Source organism: Plecotus auritus (assembly GCF_963455305.1).
Source record: "Plecotus auritus genome assembly, chromosome: 1".
Lineage (NCBI taxonomy): Eukaryota > Metazoa > Chordata > Mammalia > Chiroptera > Vespertilionidae > Plecotus > Plecotus auritus.
The window spans coordinates 72391275-72414952 of record NC_137770.1 but is presented as its reverse complement, the minus strand read 5'-3'; the positions used below and the strand labels follow the sequence as shown (position 1 = coordinate 72414952).

Below are 23678 nucleotides of genomic sequence, written 5' to 3'. Positions count from 1 at the left end.
CTATGCATAAACCATTGTCACAGACAATAATGTGGTAAAGGTCTGAGGGGGGGTCAATGGGGCAAAAAAGGGAACATCTGTAATACTTTTAACAATAATAAATTTAAAAATAAATTTCATTATCCAACAAACTAAGGTATATGCTTTCAAAGAAACCGTAGTATCTTTTTTAAAATATATATATTTTTTATTGATTTCAGAGAGGAAAAGGGAGGGAGAGAGAAATAGAAACGTCAATAATGAGAGAGAATCATCGATCAGCTGCCTCCTGCATGCCCCCAGGAGGTCATAGTTCAATTCCTGGCCAGGGCACATGCCCAAGTTGTGGGCTTGATCCCCAGTAGGGGGCATGCAGGAGACAGCCAATGGATGATTCTCTCTCATCATTGATGTTTCTCTCTCTCTTCCTCTCCCTTCCTCTATGAAATCAATAAAAAATATATTTTTTTTAAAAAAGAACACCTTTCTCAAATTATTCCAAAAAATTCAAAAGGAGGATAGACTTCCAAGATCTTTTATGAGGCCAGCATTATCCTAATTCCAAAACCAAATAAAAATACTACAAAGAAAGAAAACTATATAGCCAATATCCCTGATGAACACAGATGCTAAAATCCTAAACAAAATATTAACAAACCAGATCTAGCAATACATTAAAAGGATTATACACCATACCTAGTAGAATTTATTCTGTGGATGCAAGATTGAAATAATATTCACAAATCAATAAATGTAATACATCACATAAACAAAATGAAGGATAAAAATCACATGATCATATCATTAGATGCAGAAAAAAACATTTGATAAAATCCAGCAACCATTTTGATAAAAACTCTTAGCAAAGTGGTAATTGAGATATTATACCCTCAACATAATAAAGGCCACCACATATGACAAACCCAAAGCCTAGATCATACTCAATGGGCAAAATCTAAAAGCATTTCCCTTAAGATCAAGGAGCAAGACAGAGATGTCCACTTTCACAACTCTTATTCAACATAGCACTGGAAGTACTAGCCATAGCAGTCAGATAAGAAGAAATAAAAGGCACCCAAATTTGAAAGAAGAAAGTAAAACTGTCATTATTTGCAGATGACGTGATATTATACATAGAAAACCCTAAAGAGTCCACTAAAAAAATTGTAGATCTAATAAATGAATTTGGCAAGTAGCAGGATACAAAATTAATATTCAGAAATCGGCTTTTTATTGAGGATTAAAAATAATTAAAATTTTTATTTTAAAAGGTAACAATTTATACATCCTTATAAAAGAAGTGGTAACATTTTACCAATGTAAAACATAACAGAATTCAAATCACAGTTTGGATCTTCAAGATTCAAGTGTTGTATCCCATTAAGTAAAATGTGGTCAGTTTTAAGATAAAAATTCCTCCTCTGGATATCCTGTTCTCAATCAAGTCTTTCTTTTATCACCATCATCTCACACAGTAGGATAGCTGGCCACGGTGGCGATTCCACAGTGGTTGTTCCGGTCTTTGGCCATCTTTATGTAGCCATTCTTGCCCCAAGCTTTACCCCAGATGTTCTTGACAATCCAATATTTATTGTTACTTGATTCTTTTCCTTCAAAGCCATAGCCAACCACCAGTACACCATGATCTAGATCTATGCTGCTACAGTGCCGCTCATAATAAATGCCATCTTCAAAGAACCAAAAGCTAAGATGGCTTGCATCTATAGCAACAGAGATGGGCCCCACGGTTGCCACTGCCTTCATGAGGGCACTCTCCTGCTCAGGGATGTCCACGAAGCCAGTGTCACTGGCAATAGAATCCTCGGGCCTGTATTTGCAGGGTCCAACCTTTGCATGATATGGATAGGACTCCTCTGAGTCCAGGCATCCATTGGACTTAACATACTGGAAGGCATTATCCATTAGGCCACCATTGCAGCCCTCATTGCCTTGAGCCTAGAGCAGTCCACAAGGTTCTGCTCACTCAATGAGATAAGTCTGCCAGTTTTCCGGAATATCTGTCCTTCAAGGGCATCAGTTGCACTAACTGCCCAACAAGAACCACAGTGACCCTGGTTCTTCACGGGAGTTACATAGCCTGCTTCTCTCCAATCCACAGTTGGGAGGATTTCAGCAACGTAAGGTTCCCAGAACACTCTCCTTTTCTTGTGCTTCTAGTTTTGATGGCCATTCATCACCTACGTGAATTCTTTGTTGGTCATGTCACCAAAAGCCTTCATTGCCAAGGTGAAGCTCTGTCTCCCTAGGTTGTATTCCTGGTTGTGCAGGTGAATCATTTTCATATTCTTCTCCCACACTGTTCTCCTCCATCCTTCTTCATTCGAGCCATATAGCTTACTGTGTGTTGCCTGCCATCGGTGCCGTTGTGCCTCTAAACTTCCATCAACTTTTGGAGAAGCTGAAGCTATTCCTAAGTAAAGGGCAATCAAGAAGAATGAAGGATTCATGTTTCAAAACCTTCGAGAGTGCAGCAGAGCAGGCACAGTCAGCACATACTGGTCCAGGATCTCCCATCAGTGGCATTTTTATACACCAATAATGAACTATCAGAAAGATATTAAGAAAACAATGCAGCCCTAGCTGGTTTGGCTCAGTGGACAGAGCGTCAGCCTGCGGTCTAAAGGGTCCTAGGTTCGATTCTGGTCAAGGGCACATGCCCGGGTTGCGGACTTGATCCCCAGTGGCGGACGTGCAGGAGGCAGCCAATCAATGATTCTCTCTCATCATGGATGTTTCTATCTCTCTTCCCCTCTCCCTTCCTCTCTGAAATCAATAAAGATATTTTTTTTAAAGGAAGAAAGAAAACAACCCAATTTACTATTGCAACAACAACAAAAAAGGTACATAGGAATAAATTTAACCAAGGAGATAAAAGACATATACTCGGAAAATTATAAGACACTGAAGAAAGAAACTGAAAAATATACAAATAAATGGAAACATACACTGTGCTCATATATAGGAAGAATTAACATCATTAAAATACCCTAAGCCAGTGGTCGGTAAACTGCGGCTCGCGAGCCACATGCAGCTCGCGAGCCGCGTTTTGCCGCTCTGTTGACTAATGAGTTTGCCAACCACTGACCTAGACTCTCGATTCCAATAATTACAGGCTGTTGTTGTTCCTTATGATTAAGCCCCTATCCCAGTGGTCGGCAAACTCATTAGTCAACAGAGCGGCAAACCGCGGCTCACGAGCCGCAGTTTGCTGACCACTGCCCTAAGCAATCTACAATTCAATGCAATCCCTATCAAAATACCAATAGCATTTTTCACAGAACCAGATAATAAATAATCCTAAAATTTAGATGGAACCACAAAAGATGGCAAATAATAGCCACAGCAAACTTGAGAAAGAAGAACAAAGTTGGAGGTATCATGAGACCTGATTGATATCAAACTATACTACAAGGCTCTAGTAATCAAAATAGCATGGTAACGGTTTTAGAAACAGACACATAGATGAATGGAACAGAACAGAGAGCCCAGAAATAAACCCATTTCTATAAGGTCAATTAACATTTGACAAAAGAGGCAAGAACATACAATGGAGTAAAGACAGTCTCTTTAATAAATGGTGCTAGGGAAAATGAACAGATACATGCAAAAAAATCAAACTAGACCACCAACTTACACCATACACAAGAATGAACTCAAAATGGGTTAAAGACTTAAATATAAGTCTAAAGACTATAAAAATCCTAGAAGAAAACATAGGCAGTAAAATTTCAGGCATTTCTTGTAGCAATATTTAATTCAGGAAAGGATGACTATGTTTGATTGTTACACCATAGTAAATGTTATATGAGAAATTTGTAGCTCCTACTGATTGCATTATTTATAAATATTTATATCTTTATTTCTTCACAGGCAAGAGAAACAAAGGAAAAAATAAACAAACGGGACTAAACTAAAAAGCTTTTGCACAGCCCTGACGAGTTTGGCTCAGTGGATAGAGCATCGGCCTGCAGACTTAAGGGACCCGGGTTCGATCCCAGTCAAAGGCATGTACCTTGGTGCAGGCACATACCAGTGGGGAGTGTGCAGGAGGCAGCTGGACGATGTTTCTCTCTCATCGATGTTTTTGACTCTCTATTCCTCTCCCTTCCTCTCTGTAAAAACATCAATATTATTTTTTTTTTAAAAAAAAGCTTTAGCACAGCAAAAAAACCACTGGCAAAATGAAAAGGGAACCCACGGAATATAACATATTTGCCAATGATACTTCTGACAAGGGGTTAATTTCCAAAATATATAAAGAATTATACAACTCAACATCAAGAAGACAAATAACCCAATTTAAAAATGAGCAAAGGACCTAAATAGAAACTTCTCCAGGGAACATACAGATGGCCAAGAGACATATGAAAAAAATGCTCAATGTGACTAATCATCAGAGAGATGCAAATTAAAACCACAATGAGATATCACCTCACACCTGTAAGAATGGCTATCACTAATAAACAAGTGCTGGCGAGGATGTGGAGAAAAGGGAACCCTCATGCACTGCTGGTGGGAATGAAGACTGCAGCAGCCACGGTGGAAAACAAGTACTGGTATGTAGTTTCCTCAAAAAATTAAAAATGGAACTGCCATTTGACTTCTGGGAATATATCCAAAGAAACCCAAAATACTAATTGGAAAGAATATGTGCATCCCTATGTTCACTGCAGTGTTATTTACAACTAGAGGCCTGTGCACCGGTGGGGTCCCTCAGCCTGGCCTGCGCCCTCTTGCAATCCAGGACCCCTCGGGGGATGTCCGACTGTGGGTTTTGGCCCGATCCCCACAGGCCAATCCGAGGGACCCCACCGGTGCACAAATCCGTGCACCAGACCTCTAGTATGCATATAAGATCTTTATTAATCTCTTATCGCCCTCCCCGCTTCCAAGATTCATCAGTCTGTTCCATGTTTCCATGCCTGTGCATTGAGTGTCTGCCCCCTGGTGGTCAGTGCACGTCGCAGTACCAGTCAAACGGTCCAACGGTCACTTAGACTTTATATAGATAGATAGCCAAGATCTGAAAAGAGCGCCATTGCTCAACAGTAGATGAGTGGATAAAAAAGCTGTGGTACATTTACGCAATGAAATACTACTCAGCCATTAAAAAAAAAGGAAATCTTAAAATATGCAACAACATGGATGGACCTAGAGATTATAATGCTAAGTGAAATAAGTCAGTCAAAGACAAATACCATATGATATGACCTCACTTATATTTGGAATCTAATAAACAAAATAAACTGACAAACAAATTAACAGAAACAGAGGCATGGATACACAAAACAGACTGAAAGCTGTCAGAGGGGATGGGGCGGGGAATCTACATTGCATAGACACAATGTGTGGTATTAGCCAGAGGGAAAGAGGGATGTAGGTAGGTGGAGCTGGACAAAGGGGGAGGGAAATGGGGACAGAAAAAAACATTTATTGCCAATGTGGGCACAATGCAGTGTGCACACGATGGTTTTTTGTTGTTTTCAATTCTTTGTTTAAATTATTACATATGTCTCTTTTTTCCCCACTGACCTCTCCCCAGCCACTTCCACCCCCAGCACATGCCCTCACCCCTCTACTGTCTGTGACGATGGGTTATGCTTATATGCATGCATACAAGTCCTTTGGTTTGTGCACATGATGTTTTATTCAGTTGTATACTTGAAACTTGTGTGATTATGCAAACCAATATCACCCCAATAAATTCAATTTAAAAAAATAAGTACACACAAAGTCACTTAAGAGATGTAGAAAGTGCCATGAGAGTTTAAAAAAAGATGATTATGTATGTGTTAACCCATATTAAATGTTATGAGAAATTTGTAACTCCTGATTGCATTATTTACAAATATTTACATCTTTAAATTTTTTTTTAATATTTTTTTTATTGATATTTAGAGAGAAAGGAAGGGGGAGGGATATAAAGATAGAAACATCAATGAGAGAGAAACATCATTGATTGGCTCTCTCCTGCACAACTCCCTACTGGAGATCGAGCCCACAACCTGGGGCCTGTGCCTTGACCAGGAATTGAACCATGACCTCTTGGTTCATAAGTCAATGCACAACCACTGAGCTACACTAGCAGGGCACAAATATTTTACATCTTTTGATGAGGAAACTGCAGGTTAGGCTTCTAGGTCTGTATGACCAAAAGAATAATAAATGAAAAGCCAGATGAATATGATAATACAAAATTTAAAGCTTCCAACTTTCCACTAAGAAATACCCAGTCCAAATGGCTCCACTGGTGAATTTTATCAAACATTTAAAGTAGAATTAGTACCAATCAATCACAAATTCTTCCAAATAACTGAAGAGAAAAGAACACTTGCCACATCATCCTATGACTCTGGTATTACTCTCATTCCAAAACCAGACAAAGACATCACAATAAAACTATAGACTAATATCCCTTATAATATAGATTTTTTTAAATCCTCAACAAAATATTAACAGTTGAATCCAGCAACATATAAAAAAGAATATACACTGAGTATATTACCAAGTAGAATTTATACTACAAATGCAAGGCTGGTATAACATCTACAAATCAATCAATATACTACACCACATTAACAGAACAGAGGATAAAACCCACTTAATTATCTCAAGTCTCAAAAAATGACTTAACAAAATCCAATACCATTTCAAAATAAAAACACTCGCCGAAACCGGTTTGGCTCAGTGGATAGAGCATCGGCCTGCGGACTGCAGGGTCCCGGGTTCGATTCCGGTCAAGGGCATGTACCTGGGTTGTGGGCACATCCCCAGTGGGGGGCGTGCAGGAGGCAGCTGATCGATGTCTCTCTCTCATCGATGTTTCTAACTTTCTGTCCCTCTCTCTTCCTCTCTGTGAAAAATCAATAAAATATATTTAAAAAAAAAAAAACACTCAATAAACAAGGAACAGAAGGGAATTCCCTCAACCTATTAGAGCATCTATGAAAAATTCACAGCTAGAGAGAAACCAAGATGGTGGCATAGGTGAACACCTAAACTGCTGCCTCACACAACAATTTCAAAACTACAGCTAAAAGACAGAATGGACATCATCCAGAACCACAGGAAAGCTGGCTGAGTGGAAATTCTACAACTATAAGGAAAGAGAGAGACACACAAAGACTCAGAGGAGCTGGAAAGGCTGAGGTATGGAGACACGTGCGTGGAGAGGACGGGCGGCTGAGTGCCTGGCTAGCTTTCTCTAGTGGGAGAGAGACGGAAGCTCCCGACTGCACTGAACCCCAGTTCCGAATGCACTGAACTTCAGTTCCAGGCGAGACCCTGGGGACGCAGACTCATACGGGGGGAGTCTGGACTGTCAGGAAAAGAGAGGAGCGCACGGAAACTCAGGGGAGCCGCGAAACACAGAGGTCTGGTGGTGCGCGCGCACTCAGAAAGGACTAACTGCTGAGTGTGCCGCTGGCTTTCTCTAGTGGGAGGAAGACGAAAGCTCCCGACTGTGCTGAACTCCAGTTCTGGGCAAGAATCTGGGAATCCAGATTCATTGGGGGAGAAACTGGACTGTCTGGCAGCGGGCGAAACTCGAGGGCGGCTTTCTCTCAGAGGTGCTTGCAGCGATTACCGAGGGACACTGAGACCCAGGGGCCTCATAGGGCAGGGCTGATGGGAAGCCAAGACTATCTGCTCAGCCCTGAGACTCCATCCCATCCAAGCTGAGCACAGAGGCTTTTGCAATTTTGCAAGTCTTGTCTCATAAAGCTGTCTCCAGCACAGAAGTTCTCCCAGCGTAGACACAGTTGATCCTCACAGCCAATTGGCCTGGAGGTCAATTCCTCCCAGTGATACCAACAACAACCAAGACTTAACTACAAGGCTGTACACACAGTCCACAAAGGGGTGCACCAAGAGTGTCCACCTAAGGTAACTGGGGAGGCTGAGCCACTGGGCCATATAGGACATCTAGCACACAAAGCTACCCTACCAACTCAGGGAAGCAAAGAAAATGCAGAGGCAAAGAAACACATCACAAACTAAAGAAATGGAGGAAAGCAAACGACTGGATATAGAGTTCAAAACCACAGTTATAAGGTTTTTCAAGAATTTCCTAGAAAAGGCCGATAAATTTAGCGAGACCCTCGAGGATATGAAAAGGACCAACTAGAAATTAAGCATACACTGACTGAAATAAAAAATATTATACAGAGACCTAACAGCAGACTAGAGGAACACAAGAATCAAGTCAAAGATTTGAAATACAAAGAAGCAAAAAACACTCAACCAGAAAAGCAAAAAGAAAAAAGAATCCAAAAATTGGAAGATATTGTAAGGAGCCTCTGGGACAACTTCAAGCGTACCAACATCAGAATTATGGGGGTGCCAGAAGAAGAGAGAGAGCAAGATACTGAAAACCTATTGGAAGAAATAATGACTGAAAACTTCCCCCGCCTGGTGAAAGAAATAGACTTACAAGTCCAGGAAGCGCACAGAACCCCAAACAAAAGGAATCCAAAGAGGACCACACCAAGACACATCATAATTAAAATGCCAAGAGCAAAAGACAAAGAGAGAATATTAAAAGCAGCAAGAGAAAATCAGTTAATTACCTACAAGGGAGCACCCATACGACTGTCAGCTGATTTCTCAACAGAAACTATGCAGGCCAGACGGGAGTGGCAAGAAATTTTCAATGTGATGAATAGCAAGAACATACAACCAAGATTACTCTACCCAGCAAAGCTATCATTCAGAATTGAAGGTCAGATAAAGAGCTTCATAGATAAGAAAAAGCTAAGAGAGTTCATCACCGTCAAACCAGTATTATATGAAATGCTGAAAGGTATTCTTTAAGAAGAGGAAGAAGAAAAAGGTAAAGATAAAAATTATGAACAAATACATATCTATCAACAAGTGAATCTAAAAATCAAGTGAATAAAAAATCTGATGAACAGAATAAACTGGTGAATATAATAGAATCAGGGGCATAGAAAGGGAGTGGACTGACAATTCTCAGGGGGAAAGGGGTATGGAGGGTGTGGGAAGAGACTGGACAAAGGTCGTACACCTATGGATGAGGACAGTGGTGGGGAGGTAAGGGCAGAGGGTGGGGTGGGAACCGGGTGGAGGGGAGCTATAGGGGGAAAAAAGAGAAACAATTGTAATAATTTAAACAATAAAGATTTATTAAATTAAAAAAAAAGAAAAATTCACAGTTAACATCATGGTCAAAGACAAAATGCTATCCCACTTAAGATTAGAAACAAGACAAGGTCCACTTTTACAACTTCTATTCAAAATTGTACCAAAGTTCTAGTCAGGGCAAAAAAGAAAAGGAAAAAATAAATAAAAGTCATCCAGACTGGAAAAAAGAAAACTATAGTTATAGATGACATGATCTTGTATACAATCCTAAAGAATGCACTAAAAATGATTAAAATAAACAAGTTCAGTAATCTTTTAGGGTACAAGATAAATATACAAAAATCAATTATGTTTCTATACACTAGCATTGAAAATGAAATTTAAAACCAACCCATTAGCCCTAGCCAATTTGGCTCAGTGGATTGAGCATCAGCCTGCGGACTGAAAGGTCCAGGGTTTGATTCCGGTCAAGGGCACATGCCGGGGTTGTGGGCTCGATCTCCAGTGGGGGTTGTGCAGGAGGCTGCCGATCAATGATTCTCTCTCATCATTGATGTTTCTATCTCTCTCCCCCTCTCCATTCCTCTCTGAAATAAGTAAAAACATATTTTTTAAAAAACACCATTAATATTAGCATCAAAAAGAAGAAAATAGGAATAAATTTGACCAAAGACTTATATATATACTGAAAACAACAAGACAATTAAATAAATAAAAGGACATCCTATGATTCATTAGTCAGTATCAAAATCCCAGCTGGCCCTGGCTGGTGTCGCTCATTGGTTAGAGCCGTGGTCGACAAACTGCGGCTTGCGAGCCACATGCGGCTCTTTGGCCCCTTAAGTGTGGCTCTTCCACAAAATACCACGGCGTGGACAAGTCTATTTTGAAGAAGTGGCGTTAGAATAAGTTTAAGTTTAAAAAATTTGGCTCTCAAAAGAAATTTCAGTCGTTGTACTGTTGATATTTGGCTCTGTTGACTAATGAGTTTGCCGACCACTGGGTTAGAGCATCAGCCTGCACACCGAAGGGTTTCAGGTTTGATTCCCAGTCAAGGGCATGTATCTGGGTTGCAAGTTAAATGCCTGGCTCCGGTTGGGGAGCATACAGGAGGCAACTAATCAATGTGTGTGTGTGTGTCTGTCTCCACCTCCCTCCCTTCCTCTCCCCCTTCCACTCTCTCTAAAAATCAATGAAAACAATATTATCAGGTGAGGATTAACAACAACAACAAAATCCAAAATGGCTTTTTTATTCTTCCAGAAATAAGCAATCTGACCCTAAAATTCACATAAAAATGATGCAAAAAACCTAGGATAACCAAAACAATGTTAAAAATGAAGAACCAAGTTGGAGGACTCATACTTATGATTTAAGATGTGTGGTACTGAAATAAGGCTAGATACATAGATAAATTAATGAAACAGTTTAGAATCCAAAAACAAACACATTTATAGTCAAATGATTTTCAAACAAGGGTGTCAAAATAATTCAATGGGGGAAAGAAAGAACAAACAGCCTTTTTAACAAATGGTGATGTGACAACTGGATAGTCATATGCAAAAGAACAAAGTTGGACCTCTTCCTTACACTATACACAAAAATTAACTCGCCGAAACCGGTTTGGCTCAATGGATAGAGCGTCAGCCTGCAGACTGAAAGGTCCCAGGTTCGATTCCGGTCAAGGGCATGTACCATGGTTGCGGGCACATCCCCAGTGGGGGGTGTGCAGGAGGCAGCTGATCGATGTTTCTCTCTCATCGATGTTTCTAACTCTCTATCCCTCTCCCTTCCTCTCTGTAAAAAATCAATAAAATATATTTTAAAAAAAAAAAAAAAATTAACTCAAGAGATCACAGATCTAAATTTTTAGACCTAAAATTATAAAACTTTTAGAAGAAAACAAAGGGATTATAAATATTCATGACTCTAGATCAGATAATGATTTCTTATATATCATACCAATAGTAAAAGCAACAACAAAAAATAGACAAATAGGGCTTCATCAAAATTTACTTTAGTGCTAAAAACGATATCAAGAAACTGAAAACCCACAAGGGTACATACCTGACCTAGGATGCAGGCTCCTACCTGGCCCAGCCCTGGTCGGGGCGCATGTAAGAGGCAACTAATCGATGTGTTTCTCTGCCTTTCCCTCTCTCTTCCACTCTCTCTAAAATCAATGGAAAATATCCTCAGGTGAGGATTAAAACAATATAAAATAAAATAATGTATCATTTCTGCATACAAAAAAACCAAATAGCTAAAAAGTAAATGATAAAAGAAAAATGCTTGCAATATTTTACAAATTTAAATCTCATAGAGGGTTCTTACAAAATTTTAGCTGTAGTATAAATACTTCCAGCATATAGAACCCACCCAATAATATTCTGTTTAGCCCTAAATGGTGTGACTTAGTTGGCTGGGTGTCATCCCATACTCCAAAAATTGCCAGTTCGATTCCAGGCTAGGGTACACGCCGGGGTTGCGGCTCAATCCCAGGTAGGGGGCATGCAGGAGGCAACCAACTGATATTCACTCTCACACAGATGTTTCTCTCTCTCCCTCTCCCTTTAAAAATCAATGAAAATCTTTTTTTTTAATTTCCTATTTAAAGAGATTGTTACTATTATTATCCCACTTAATACAGATAAGAAACCAACAACTTACACATTAAGTAACTTGCCCAAGGTCACACAATTTAATAGGAAGTGTGGATTAGAATCCAAATAATCTGACCCCTCACCTTTAACCACTACTATTAAGACTAGAAAATGTCTGAAAAGTTACATCCCGTACAAACAAAGGTGTTTATTTCTGGGAATTAGACTAAGAGAGACCTCCTCTACTTTCTTTCTTTTTTATTCAATATTTTTAAAAATTATTAATATGTATGTTATTTTTCAAATAAAAAGTTACTAAGATTTTTAAACTGCAGTATAATTTATATATTGAAATGTACAGATATTAAGTACATATATGTTTTGACATATGCATATACCTCTATAAATTATACTCCTATCAATACATATCAATAGCTCATTACCCAGAAAGTTCTCTCAGGCTTTTGCTTCTTCCCAGACAATTCTTACTTCTTGTTCTAGAGCAGCCGTGGGCAAACTACGGCCCGCGGGCCGGATCCGGCTGTTCTATCCGGTTCTCTTGGTCTCCCCTCTGCTCCTTTACTTTGAATTTATATTAGTTCACACAAACACTCCATCCATGCTTTTGTTCCGGCCCTCCGGTCCAGTTTAAGAACCCATTGTGGCCCTCGAGTCAAAAAGTTTGCCCACCCCTGATCTAGAGGCAATCACTGTTCTGATTTCTACCACCACAGATTAACTTTGTAAGCTCTAGAAATTTATATACAAGATATCACACTGCACATACACTTTTATGTCTGGGGTAGTTTTTCATCTATCCACCTATTGATGGATATTTAGATTTTCATTTCTTTGGTTGATTCCTGGGAATGGAACTACTAGGTCAGAGGTAGGTATGTTTAACCTTATGAGAACCCACGAAATAATTTTTACACTCCCAACAAAGAGTTCTAGTTGCTTCCCATCTTTGCCATCTTGGTATTATAGTAGTATATCAAATCTCAAAAGCATTGTTGTTTTAATTTGCACATCACTAATGACAATGAAATTAAGCACCATTTCACATGCTTATTAGCCATCTGTATAACTTCCTTTGTGAAATGTCTGGTAGTTGATTTTTTTTAACCACATTTGAAAAAAATTATAGTCTTCTTATCACTGAGTTATAGAAATCCTTTATATATTACAGATACAATTCATGGATTACAATATTCATCATTATTATTATTATTATTATTATTAAGATGTTAATTCTCCCTTAGTACCCTATATCTTAATAGATATAGATTCCCAATCAAATCCCAGAAGGTTTTTTTAAGAAACTGACAAGCTCAGTCTAAAATTTATATGGAAATACAAAGGATCTAGAATAGTCCAAACAAGCTTGAAAAAGATGAAGAGTTGTTTACGCTATCAGATTTTAAAACTTACCAAAAGTTAATCAAGGTGATGCTGCACTAGCATCTGGATAGACCAGTGGTTGGCAAACTCATTAGTCAACAGAGTGGCAAACCGCGGCTTGCGAGCCGCAGTTTGCCGACCACTGGGATAGACAAATCAAACAATGGTACAGAATAGAATCCAGAAAAAGACCCAAAGTTACATAGTCACACTGATTCCTGACAAAGACACTAAAATGATCCAAGAGGGAAAGAAAGGTTTTTCCAACAAATTTTGCTGGAGATCCATCTGGAAGGGAAAAACTAAACCTCAAACTCCTACCTCATACCATACACAAAAATGAAGCTGGGGGGATGAATCACAGACTTAAATGTAAAGCTAAAAAGATAAAGCTTCTAAAAGAAAACATAAGAACATGTTTTTGTGACCTTGAGTAAGGTAAAAAAAAATTTTACTTTTATTTTTAATTACAGTTTACATTCAATATTATTTTGTATTAGTTCCAGCTGTAGAGAAATTTGTCTTAGAACACAGAAAGCACTAACCACAAAAGAAAATACTGATAAACTGACCTCATTAATATTAGAAACTTCTACATTTAAAAAAGTTGTTAATGATTCTTTCCTCTTTATCAGTTTGCAAAGGGTATTTAAAAAATCAGCCTGCAGAGGACATTGCAAATAATATGTGACCAGGCTTTGGTTTCCTTTTCTAAAAATCGCAAATAATTAAAATGCATTAAATTATCAAAACATCAAAAATACAGGGGCCCTGGCCAGTGTTGCTCAATAGTTAGAGCATCCGCCTTCATACTGAAAGGTAAGGGGTTCAATCCCCTGCTGGGTCGGAGAGCATTTGGGAGGCAGCCAACACAGATGTGTCTCTGTCTGTCTGTCTCTCTGCCCACCCTTTCTACTCTGAAAATCAATGGTTAACAAGAACAAAAAATACAGGAGGAAAATAATTCAAATACCAATAGAGACTACATAATTTTGATGGTATAAATATTGATAAGAAACTTAATGAAATTCTCATTTAACTCATTTTTTCCCTAACCAATAAAATTTATTTGTGTCATTCTATTTAGTTTAAATAAAAGTTACCACTGACTTCTTTATTTTGCTAAATCTAAGCTATTAAAATATCGTTTAAGAAAGGGGATCCAAGATGGCGACCGTCAAGAAGGTAGGGAGGGAGAGTGTGTGAGAAAGTGAAGGAGCGATAGAGGAGTGTGTGGACGTGTGTGGTGTGTGTGAGTGAGACCTAGGAACAGTTAGATCCTGCAGGTCTTCCAAGGGGCTGCCAAACCGGGCAGTCTTAGACGGCAAAACTCCGCTGCCACTGCAAACAATCTGGGGAGGACATCTCCGGCACAGAGACCACGCCATCTTAAAGAACAGAACTGCTTGAGACTAGGATCCTAGCCTCGCCACTACCAATCTGGTCTCAGTCACAAACCGGGACCCTACAGCCACTCGGGTAAAAGACCTGCGACCACAGCTGCAGACCCACGGACACCAAGACCCCAGGCACCCCAGCTGCAGATTTCTGAGAGTCACAGAGCCAATCCCCCTCCCCGCCGGCCCTGCGGCAGTGGCATAGGAACTGCCAGACCCTCTCCACTCAAACAGGCCTCCTGCCCACACACAGCAGTGGTGGCTCTACCTGAATTTAAGCTTGGGTGTGCGGACATGGGAAGTTTGTTCCCCGCGACCAGACCCCGGGCCCATGCAGGGATGCTGCGCTGAATTTGAGCCTGGGCATGCGAACTCGGGGAGTTTGTTTGCCCCAACCAGACCCCACACCCACACAGGGAGGCTGCGCTGAATTTGAGCCTGGGCACACGAACACACGGAGTTTGTTTCCTGTAGTGTACACCCACGTGACCAGACCCCACGCCCACCAGGGCGGCAGTGCCACCTGACTTTGATCCAGGGCAAGTGCACACGGAAGGCTGTTTTCCACAGGGCAGGAGTGGACCTCCTGCCGAAACAGTGCGACTGTCCAACCGGTCCCCCAAGCATCCCGGGGACCCTGATTCTCCGCTCGAGAGGCAGCACTGAGCACCAGTGACTTGACTCTGTTTCTTATCACGTGTGCCTGGGATCCCTGATTTCCAGTGCATTCTCACTAAGAGCCAGTGACTCCAATGACTGGCGCATGCGCACACAGGGACCCTGATTCTCAGCACAAGGCCGCACCAAGCAACAAAGACTCTGATACTCGATTTTTGGCACACACCAGCGGGGTCTCTATTTCAGTGCGGCACAGGCAGGGTTCCTGATTCTAGGTGCACACATGATGCCACACTAAGCGCCTGTGACTCTGATCCTGGGCGAGCATGGCTCCCACCAACCCATGGCAGCCACACATCTTGGTGTCGGAGCTCTTCAGAAACACTCAGGAGGTGCAAAGCTCCCACTGCACCTGGCCCAGGCCCCCACAACTCAACATTTGAACCTTCTGGTGATAGTCAGAATGGGGAGACAACAAAATAATCACCAGAGGAAAGAAAATGAGGAATCGCCAAGAAAGGAAATAAGTGAAATGGAAGCATACAACATGACAGAAAAAGAATTCAGAGTAATGGGTGTACAGTTCATATACCGGATGGACGAGAAAATCAACAACCTATATAAAAATCAGGAAGTAATCAAAAGTGATATAGCTACAATCAAAAACACCAGGGAAGGTTTCAACAGTAGTCTAAAAGAAGCAGAGGACTGAATTAGTGAGTTAGAAGGTAGAGAAACAAGCCCAATCTGAACAGCAACTGGAGAAAAAAATTAAAAAACAGGAGGAGAGCCTAAGGGAGCTTTGGGACAACACAAAACGAAGTAACATATGTATAATAGGGCTGCAAGAAGGACAAGAAGAGCAGCAAGGATTAGAAAATCTATTTGAAAAAATAATGACAGAAAACTTCCCTGATATGGGGAAGAAAAAAGTTACACAAGTACAGAGAGTCCCAAGCAAGATGAATCCCAAAAGACCCACACCAAGACACATCATAATTACAATGGCACATGTTAACGACAAAGAGAGAATCTTAAAGGCTGCGAGAAAGACAGAGAGTTACCTACAAAGGATTCCCCATCAGATTATCAAATGATTTCGCAACAGAAACACATCAAGCTAGAAGGGAATGGAAGGAGGTATACAAAGTGATGCAAAGCAAAGGACTGAATCCAAGAATACTCTATCCAGCAAGAAAATCAATCAAAATTGAAGGGGAAATCAGGAGCTAAGCAGACAAAAAAAGGCTAAAGGAGTTTATCACTACCAAGCCAGCAATGCATGAAAGGCTAAAGGGAATGCTGTAAACAGAAGAAACAGAAAGGGAGGAAAGAACACAGGCATAAAATACAGAAATGGCTACAAACCAGTACCTATCAATAATAACATTAAATGTAAATGGATTAAATGCTCCAATCAAAAGACATCGAGTGAATGAATATATAAGAAAACATGATCCATATATATGCTGTCTACAGGAGACACACCTCAGAATAAGGGACTCACAAGGACTGGAAGTGAAGGGATGGAAAAATATCTATCAGGCAAATGAAAATGAAAAAAAAAGCAAAAAAAAGCAAAAAAAAAGCTGGGGTAGCAATACTTATATCTGACAAAATAGACTTCAAAGTGAAGACCATAACAAGAGAGAAGAAAGGCCACTTCATAATTCTAAAGCAGGGGTCCTCAAACTTTTTTAAACAGGGGGCCAGTTCACTGTCCCTCAGACCATTGCAGGGCCGGACTATAGTTTAAAAAAAAAACTATGAACAAATTCCTATGCGCACTGCGGGCCCGGGACAAGTCGGCTGCTAAGCAGGACAGGCAGCGGCACCCGGCAGGCCGGATAAATGTCCTCGGCGGGCCGCATGTGGCCCGCGGGCCGTAGTTTGAGGACGCCTGTTCTAAAGGGATCGATACAACCAGAGAATATAACTCTGGTAAACATGTATGCAAACAATGCAGGAGCACCCAAATACATAAAAAAAACTTTTGGCCGAAACCGGTTTGGCTCAGTGGATAGAGCGTCGGCCTGCAGACTGAAGGGTCCCGGGTTCGATTCCAGTCAAGGGCATGTACCTTGGTTGCGGGCACATCACCAGTGGGAGGTGTGCAGGAGGCAGCTGATCGATGTTTCTCTCTCATCGATGTTTCTGACTCTCTATCCCTCTCCTTTCCTCTCTGGGAAATATCAATAAAAAATATATTTTAAAAAATTGTTTAAAAAAAAAATAAAAAAATAAAAAACTTCTGGAAGATATCAGGGGTGAGATTGACAGCAACACCATCACAGTAGGAGACTTTAATACCCCATTAACATCACTGGATAAATCCTCTAAAAAAAATTAGCAAAGAAACATCAATCCTAAACGACTCATTGGTTCAGATGGACTTAATCGACATCTTTAGAACATTCCACCCCAAAAATAAAAAATATACATTCTTCTCAAGCACACATGGGGCATTTTCAAAGATAGACCACATATTAGGACACAGGCAAAGTATCTCCAAATTCAAGAGGATTGAAATCATATCAAGCATCTTCTCAGATCACAATGGCATAAAATTAGAAATCAACTACAGTAAAAACAATTACAAAAAATCAAACACTTGGAGGCTGAATAGCACACTATTAAACAATGAGTGAGTTATCAAAGATATCAAAGAAGAAATAAAACACATCCTGGAAACAAACAACAATGAAAACACAACATTCCAAAATCTTTGGGACACAATGAAAGCAGTACTGAGCGGGAAGTTCATAGCATTACAGGCCTACCTCAAAAAACAAGAAAAACTGATAATAAACCATCTAACTCTGCAACTTTAAGAATTAGAAAGAGAGCAACAAGAAAAGCCCAGAGCAGAAGGAAGGAAATAATAAAGATCAGAGTGGAAATAAATGACAAAGAGACCAAAAAAAAGAAACAATGCAAAAGATCAATGAAACCAAGAGCTGGTTCTTTGAAAGGATAAACAAGATTGATGAACCTCTAGCCAGACTCACCAAGAAGCAAAGAGAGAGGACCCAAATAAAAAAAATCAGAAACGAAAGAGGTGAAATAACAACAGACCCCACAAAAATACGAAGAATCGTAAAAAAATACTATGAGCAACTCTACTCCAACAAACTGGTCAACCTAGAAGAAATGGACATATTCCTAAAAAAAATATGACCTCCCAAAACTCAACCAGGAGGAATCAAAAATATGAATAGGCCACTAACAATGGAGGAAATTGAAGCAGTAATCAAAAAATCTCCCAACAAACCAAAGCCCTGGACCAGATGGCTTCACATGGGAGTTTTATCAAACATTCAAATAAATAAAACCTATTTTCCTCAGACTATTTCAAAAAATTCAAGAGGAAGGAGCACTTCCAAGCTCTTTCTATGAAGCCAGCATTACCCTAATCCCAAAACCAGATAAAGACAATACAAAGCAAGAGAATTACAGGCCAATATCCCTCCTGAACATAGACACCAAAATCCTCAACAAAATTCTAGCAAATTGAATCCAGCACTACATTAGAAAGATCATACACCATGACCAAGTGGGATTTATTCCGGGGATGCAAGGATGGTACAATATCCCGCAAATCAATAAATGTGATACACCATCTAAACAAATTGAGAGATAAAAACCATATAATCCTATCCATTGATGCAGAAAAAGCATCTAACAAAATCCAACACCCTTTCTTGATAAAAACCCTCAGCAAGGTGGGAATAGAAGGGTCATACCTCAACATAATAAAAGCCATATATGACAAACCCACAGCCAACATAATACTCAATGGGCAAAAAAATAAAAGCATTTCCACTAAGAACAGGAACAAGACAAGGATGCCCATTCTGACCACTCCTGTTCAACATAGTACTGGAAGTACTAGCCATTGAGATCAGACAAGAAGAAATAAAAAGCATCCAAATTGGAAAAGAAGAAGTAAAACTGGCCTTATTCGCAGATGACATGATATTGTACGTAGAAAACCCCAAAGACTCCATCAAAAAACTACTAGACTTAATAAATGAATTCGGCAATGTAGCAGGATACAAAATTAACACCCAGAAGTCTATGGCTTTTCTATACACCAATAATGAACTCACAGAAAGAGAAATTAAAAAAGCAATCCCATTTACCATTGCAACAAAAAAAATTAAGATACCTAGGAATAAACTTAACCAAGGAGATAAAGGACCTGTACTCAGAAAATTTCAGAACGCTGAAAAAAGAGAGAGAGGAAGACATGAACAAATGGAAGAATATACCATGTTCATGGATTGGTACAATCAACACCATTGAAATGTCCATACTACCCAAAGCAATCTATAAATTCAACGCAATCCCCATTAAAATAGCAACGGCATACTTCAAAGACACAGAACAAATTCTCCAAAAATTCATCTGGAATAAAAAAAGACCCCGAATAGCTGCAGCAATCTTGAGAAAGAAGAACAATGTTGGAGGGATCACAATACCAGATACCAAGCTATACTACAAAGCCATTGTTCTCAAAACTGCCTGGTACTGGTACAAGAACAGAGATATAGACCAGTGGAACAGAACAGAGAACCCAGAAATCAACACAAGCCATTATGCTCAATTAATATTTGACAAAGGAGGCAAGACCATACAATGGAGTCAAGACAATCTCTTCAATAAATGGTGTTGGGAAAACTGGACAGATATATGCAAAAAAAATGAAACTAGACCACCAACTTACACCTTACATAACTTACACCTTATACAAAAATAAACTCAAAATGGATAAAGGACTTAAACATAAGACGGGAAACCATAAAAATCTTAGAAGCCACAGGCAGCAAAATAGCAAACATTTGTCGTAGCAATATATTTAACGATACAGCTCCTAGGGCAATGGAAACTAAGGAGAAAATAAACAAATGGGATACATCAAAATAAAAAGCTTCTGCACAGAAAAAGAAACCATCAATAAAAGCAACAAGAAAGCCCACCTGAATGGGAGAACATATTTGCCAATGTTATTTCCGATAAGGGTTTAATCTCCAACATTTACAGGGAACTCATACAACTTAACAAAAGGAAAATAAACAACCCAATCAAAAAATGGGTATATGACCTAAATAGACACTTTCCAAAAGAGGACATTCAGAAAGCCAAGAGACATATGAAAACATGCTCAAAATCACTAATCATCCGAGAGATGCAAATCAAAACAACAATGAGGTACTACCTCACACCTATCAGAATGGCAATCATCAACAAATCAACAAATGACAAGTGCTGGAGAGGATATGGAGAAAAAGGAATGCACTGCTGGTGGGAATGCAGACTGGTGCCGCCACTGTGGAAAACAGTATGGAGTTTCCTCAAAAAATTAAAAATGGAACTGCCATTTGACCCAGTAATACCACTTCTAGGAAAATATCCCAATAAAACAGAAATACCAATCAGAAAGGATATATACACCCTATGTTCATAGCAGCACAATTTACCATAGCTAAGATTTTGACACAGCCTAAGTGCCCATCAGCAAATTAGTGGATTAGAAAACTGTGGTACATCTACACAATGGAATACTACGCTGCTATAAAAAAGAAGGAATTCCTACCATTTGCAACAGCATGGATGGAACTGGAGAGCATTGTGCTAACTGAAATAAGCCAGTCAGTGAAAGAAAACCACCACATGATCTCACTCATTTATGAATAATAAAAAAAATTATAAGCTGATGAACAAAAATAGATACAGAGGCAGAGAAGCATTGAACAGACTGTCAAACTACAGCGGAAAGGCTGAGGAGGGTTGTGGGGGAAGAGGTAAGAGATCAACCAAAGGACTTGTATGCATGCATATAAGCATAACCAATGGACGTAAGACACTGGGAGGGGGGTGAGGGCATGTGCCAGGGGTAGGGGAGGCTGGGGGAGGGTCAATTGGGGGGTAGGGGGGACAATAAAAAATAAATAAAATATCGTTTAACAATTCTGAAAAATAATAATGGGGGGGTGGGTTCTTAAAATTTTTTGAGTGTGAGTAATTAGTTTTGATAGGGCATTCATTTCTGCCCACCATAAATTATATATAACTTGAACAAAAAACAAGCTCAGGTAAAAAACATTTCTGCATTCCCTGAAATGTTTCAATTAATCTGAACCATAATAAAAGCTTTCAAAGCTAGTCTCAGTTGAAAATAAAAGCTCTAGCTATGGCATGATGGGAGGAGAGGACAAGGAACCTAACACTGAATACGAGCACATTACAGCACACCTAGGTAGTCAATTTAATCATACAAGCTCAGCAGCCAGTGTGGCTCACTGGTTGAGCATCAACCCATGAACCAAGAGGTCCCCAGTTCCATTCCCAGTTAGGACACGTGCCCCGGTTGAGGGCTCGATCCCCAGTAGGGGACATGCAGGAGGCAGACGATCGATGTCTCTCTCTCTCATTGATGTTTCTATCTCTCTATCCCTCTCCCTTCCTATTTTTCTAAAATCAACAAAAACATTTATTTAAAAAAAATAAAAAATAGCCCAGCCAATATGGGTCAGTGGTTGAGCGCTGACCTATGAACCAGGAGGTCAAGATACAATTCCCAACCGGATTTTGGGTTCAATCCACAGTAAGGGGTATGCAGGAGGCAGCCAATCTATGATTCTCTCTCATAATTGTTGTTTCTTTCTCTCCCACTCCCTTTCTCTGAAATCAATAAAAATTTATCTATAAAAAATAAAAATATAAAAAATACAAGCTCTATTAATCCTCACAATAATTCAAATCTTATTCTCATTTTAGCTAAATTCAAGAATTTGCAAAGCTAAAATTAAAGCTCAGATCTATTACCACTGACTCCCAACACCCAATTCTTCACCAAAGAACTCTGGTGAAACAAACAAACAAAAAAAGCATCATGATTAGGGTGGCCATACCTCCTAGATGGTTTGACCAAGACCAAGCTTATGCCTATTGTCCTAAGCATAATTACTAATAGTCACTCTCTCTTTGCTCTGAAAAGCACCCACATTTGAACAATATATTTTTGGTCACCCTGCACATAGCAAATAAGAGGTAAGTCACAAAGCACTTTTCAAATATTCTAGTTGAACCAAAACTTTACATTCAGAGCACTGAATATTTACTGAGAGACTACCATATACAGTACATGACACTGAATTAAATACGAGGAGAAAAAGACCTTGCCCTCAAGGAGCAGAGACTAACAGAGCCCTCATGTGGGGGCCAGAAACAACCTGCTCAACCAAAGAAATCCCAAGAGTATGGGAACAGTCTAGCAAATTAACAAGCCCAAAGTTTATTGAAAGATCCAGAAGTAAAAATAACAGCTGCGAGATTGAGAACCAGGATGGTGGCATAGGTAAACGCCAATACTCACCACCTCCCACAATGACATCAAAATTACAACTAAAATACAGAACAACTATCATTCAGAACCGCCTGAAAGCTGGCTGAATGGAAGTCCTACAACTAGAGAAGTAAAGAAGAAAGTACATCGAGACTGGTAGTAGGGGCAGAGGCATGGAATGGTCTGGTCCAACACCACATGTGGTGTGTTTTTAATAGGGAGGGAAATCTCCACTGCGGAGGCCTCCTTTGAGAAGTAAGGGGTCCGAGGAAACCAAGATGGCGGCATAGGTAAGCACCTAAACTGCTGCCTCGCACAACAATTTTAAAACTACAACTAAAAGACAGAACGGACACCATCCAGAACCACATGAAAGCTGGCTGAGTGAAAATTCTACAACTAGAAGGAAAGAGAAAAGCTCACAGAGAATTGGAGGTACGGCAAAGGGTCTCTGTGCGCGCAGAGAGGAAGGGCGGCTGAGAGCCTGGCTGACTTTATCTGGCGGAAGGGGGAAGGAAGCCCCTGACCGCACTGAACCCCAGTTCTGACGGCACTGAACCCCAGTTCCAGGCGAGCCCCTGGGGACCCATGCTCTAACGGGGGGAATCTGGACTCTCGGGCGGAGACTCGGGAGCCGAGGAAGGCAGAGGTCTGAAGGCGTGCGCGTGCCAGTGTGCACAAAGGCTGCGGAGGTTGCCACAGGCTTTCCCTAGTGGAAGGGAGTCAGAAGCTCCTGACTGCACTGAGCCCCAGTTCTGACTGCACTGAACCCCAGTTCCAGGCGAGCCCCTGGGGACCCACGATTTGTGGGGGAATTCTGGACACTCGGGCGGAGACTCGGGAGCCGGGGAAGGCAGAGGTCTGAAGGCGCACGCGTGCCAGTGCGCACAAAGGCTGCGGAGGTTGCCACAGGCTTTCCCTACTGGAAGGGAGTCAGAAGTTCCTGACTGCACTGAGCCCCAGTTCTGACTGCACTGAACCCCAGTTCCAGGGTAGCCCCTGGGGACCCACGCTCTTGTGGGGGAAATCTGGACTCTCGGGTGGAGACTCGGGAGCCGGGGAAGGCAGAGGTCTGAAGACGCACACGTGCCCGCAAGGGCAAGGCTGACTGGAGCCAAGACTGTCTGCTCCGCCCTGAGACTCCACCCCATCCAAGCTGAGCACAGAGGCTATGCAATTTGGCAAGTCTAATCCTATAAGGCTGTCTCC

General features: G+C 40.5%; 1 protein-coding gene and 1 pseudogene across 3 annotated transcripts in view; both read right to left on the bottom strand.

The window, feature by feature from the left end:
• Positions 1-23678, bottom strand: part of INO80 (INO80 complex ATPase subunit) — a 160439-nt gene that overhangs the window by 121838 nt on the left and 14923 nt on the right. The gene's annotated exons all lie outside the window — the stretch shown is intronic.
• LOC308253217 (cathepsin L2-like) lies at positions 1447-2447 on the bottom strand (annotated as a pseudogene). Its single transcript has one exon. The product of its transcript is annotated as a cathepsin L2-like (transcript).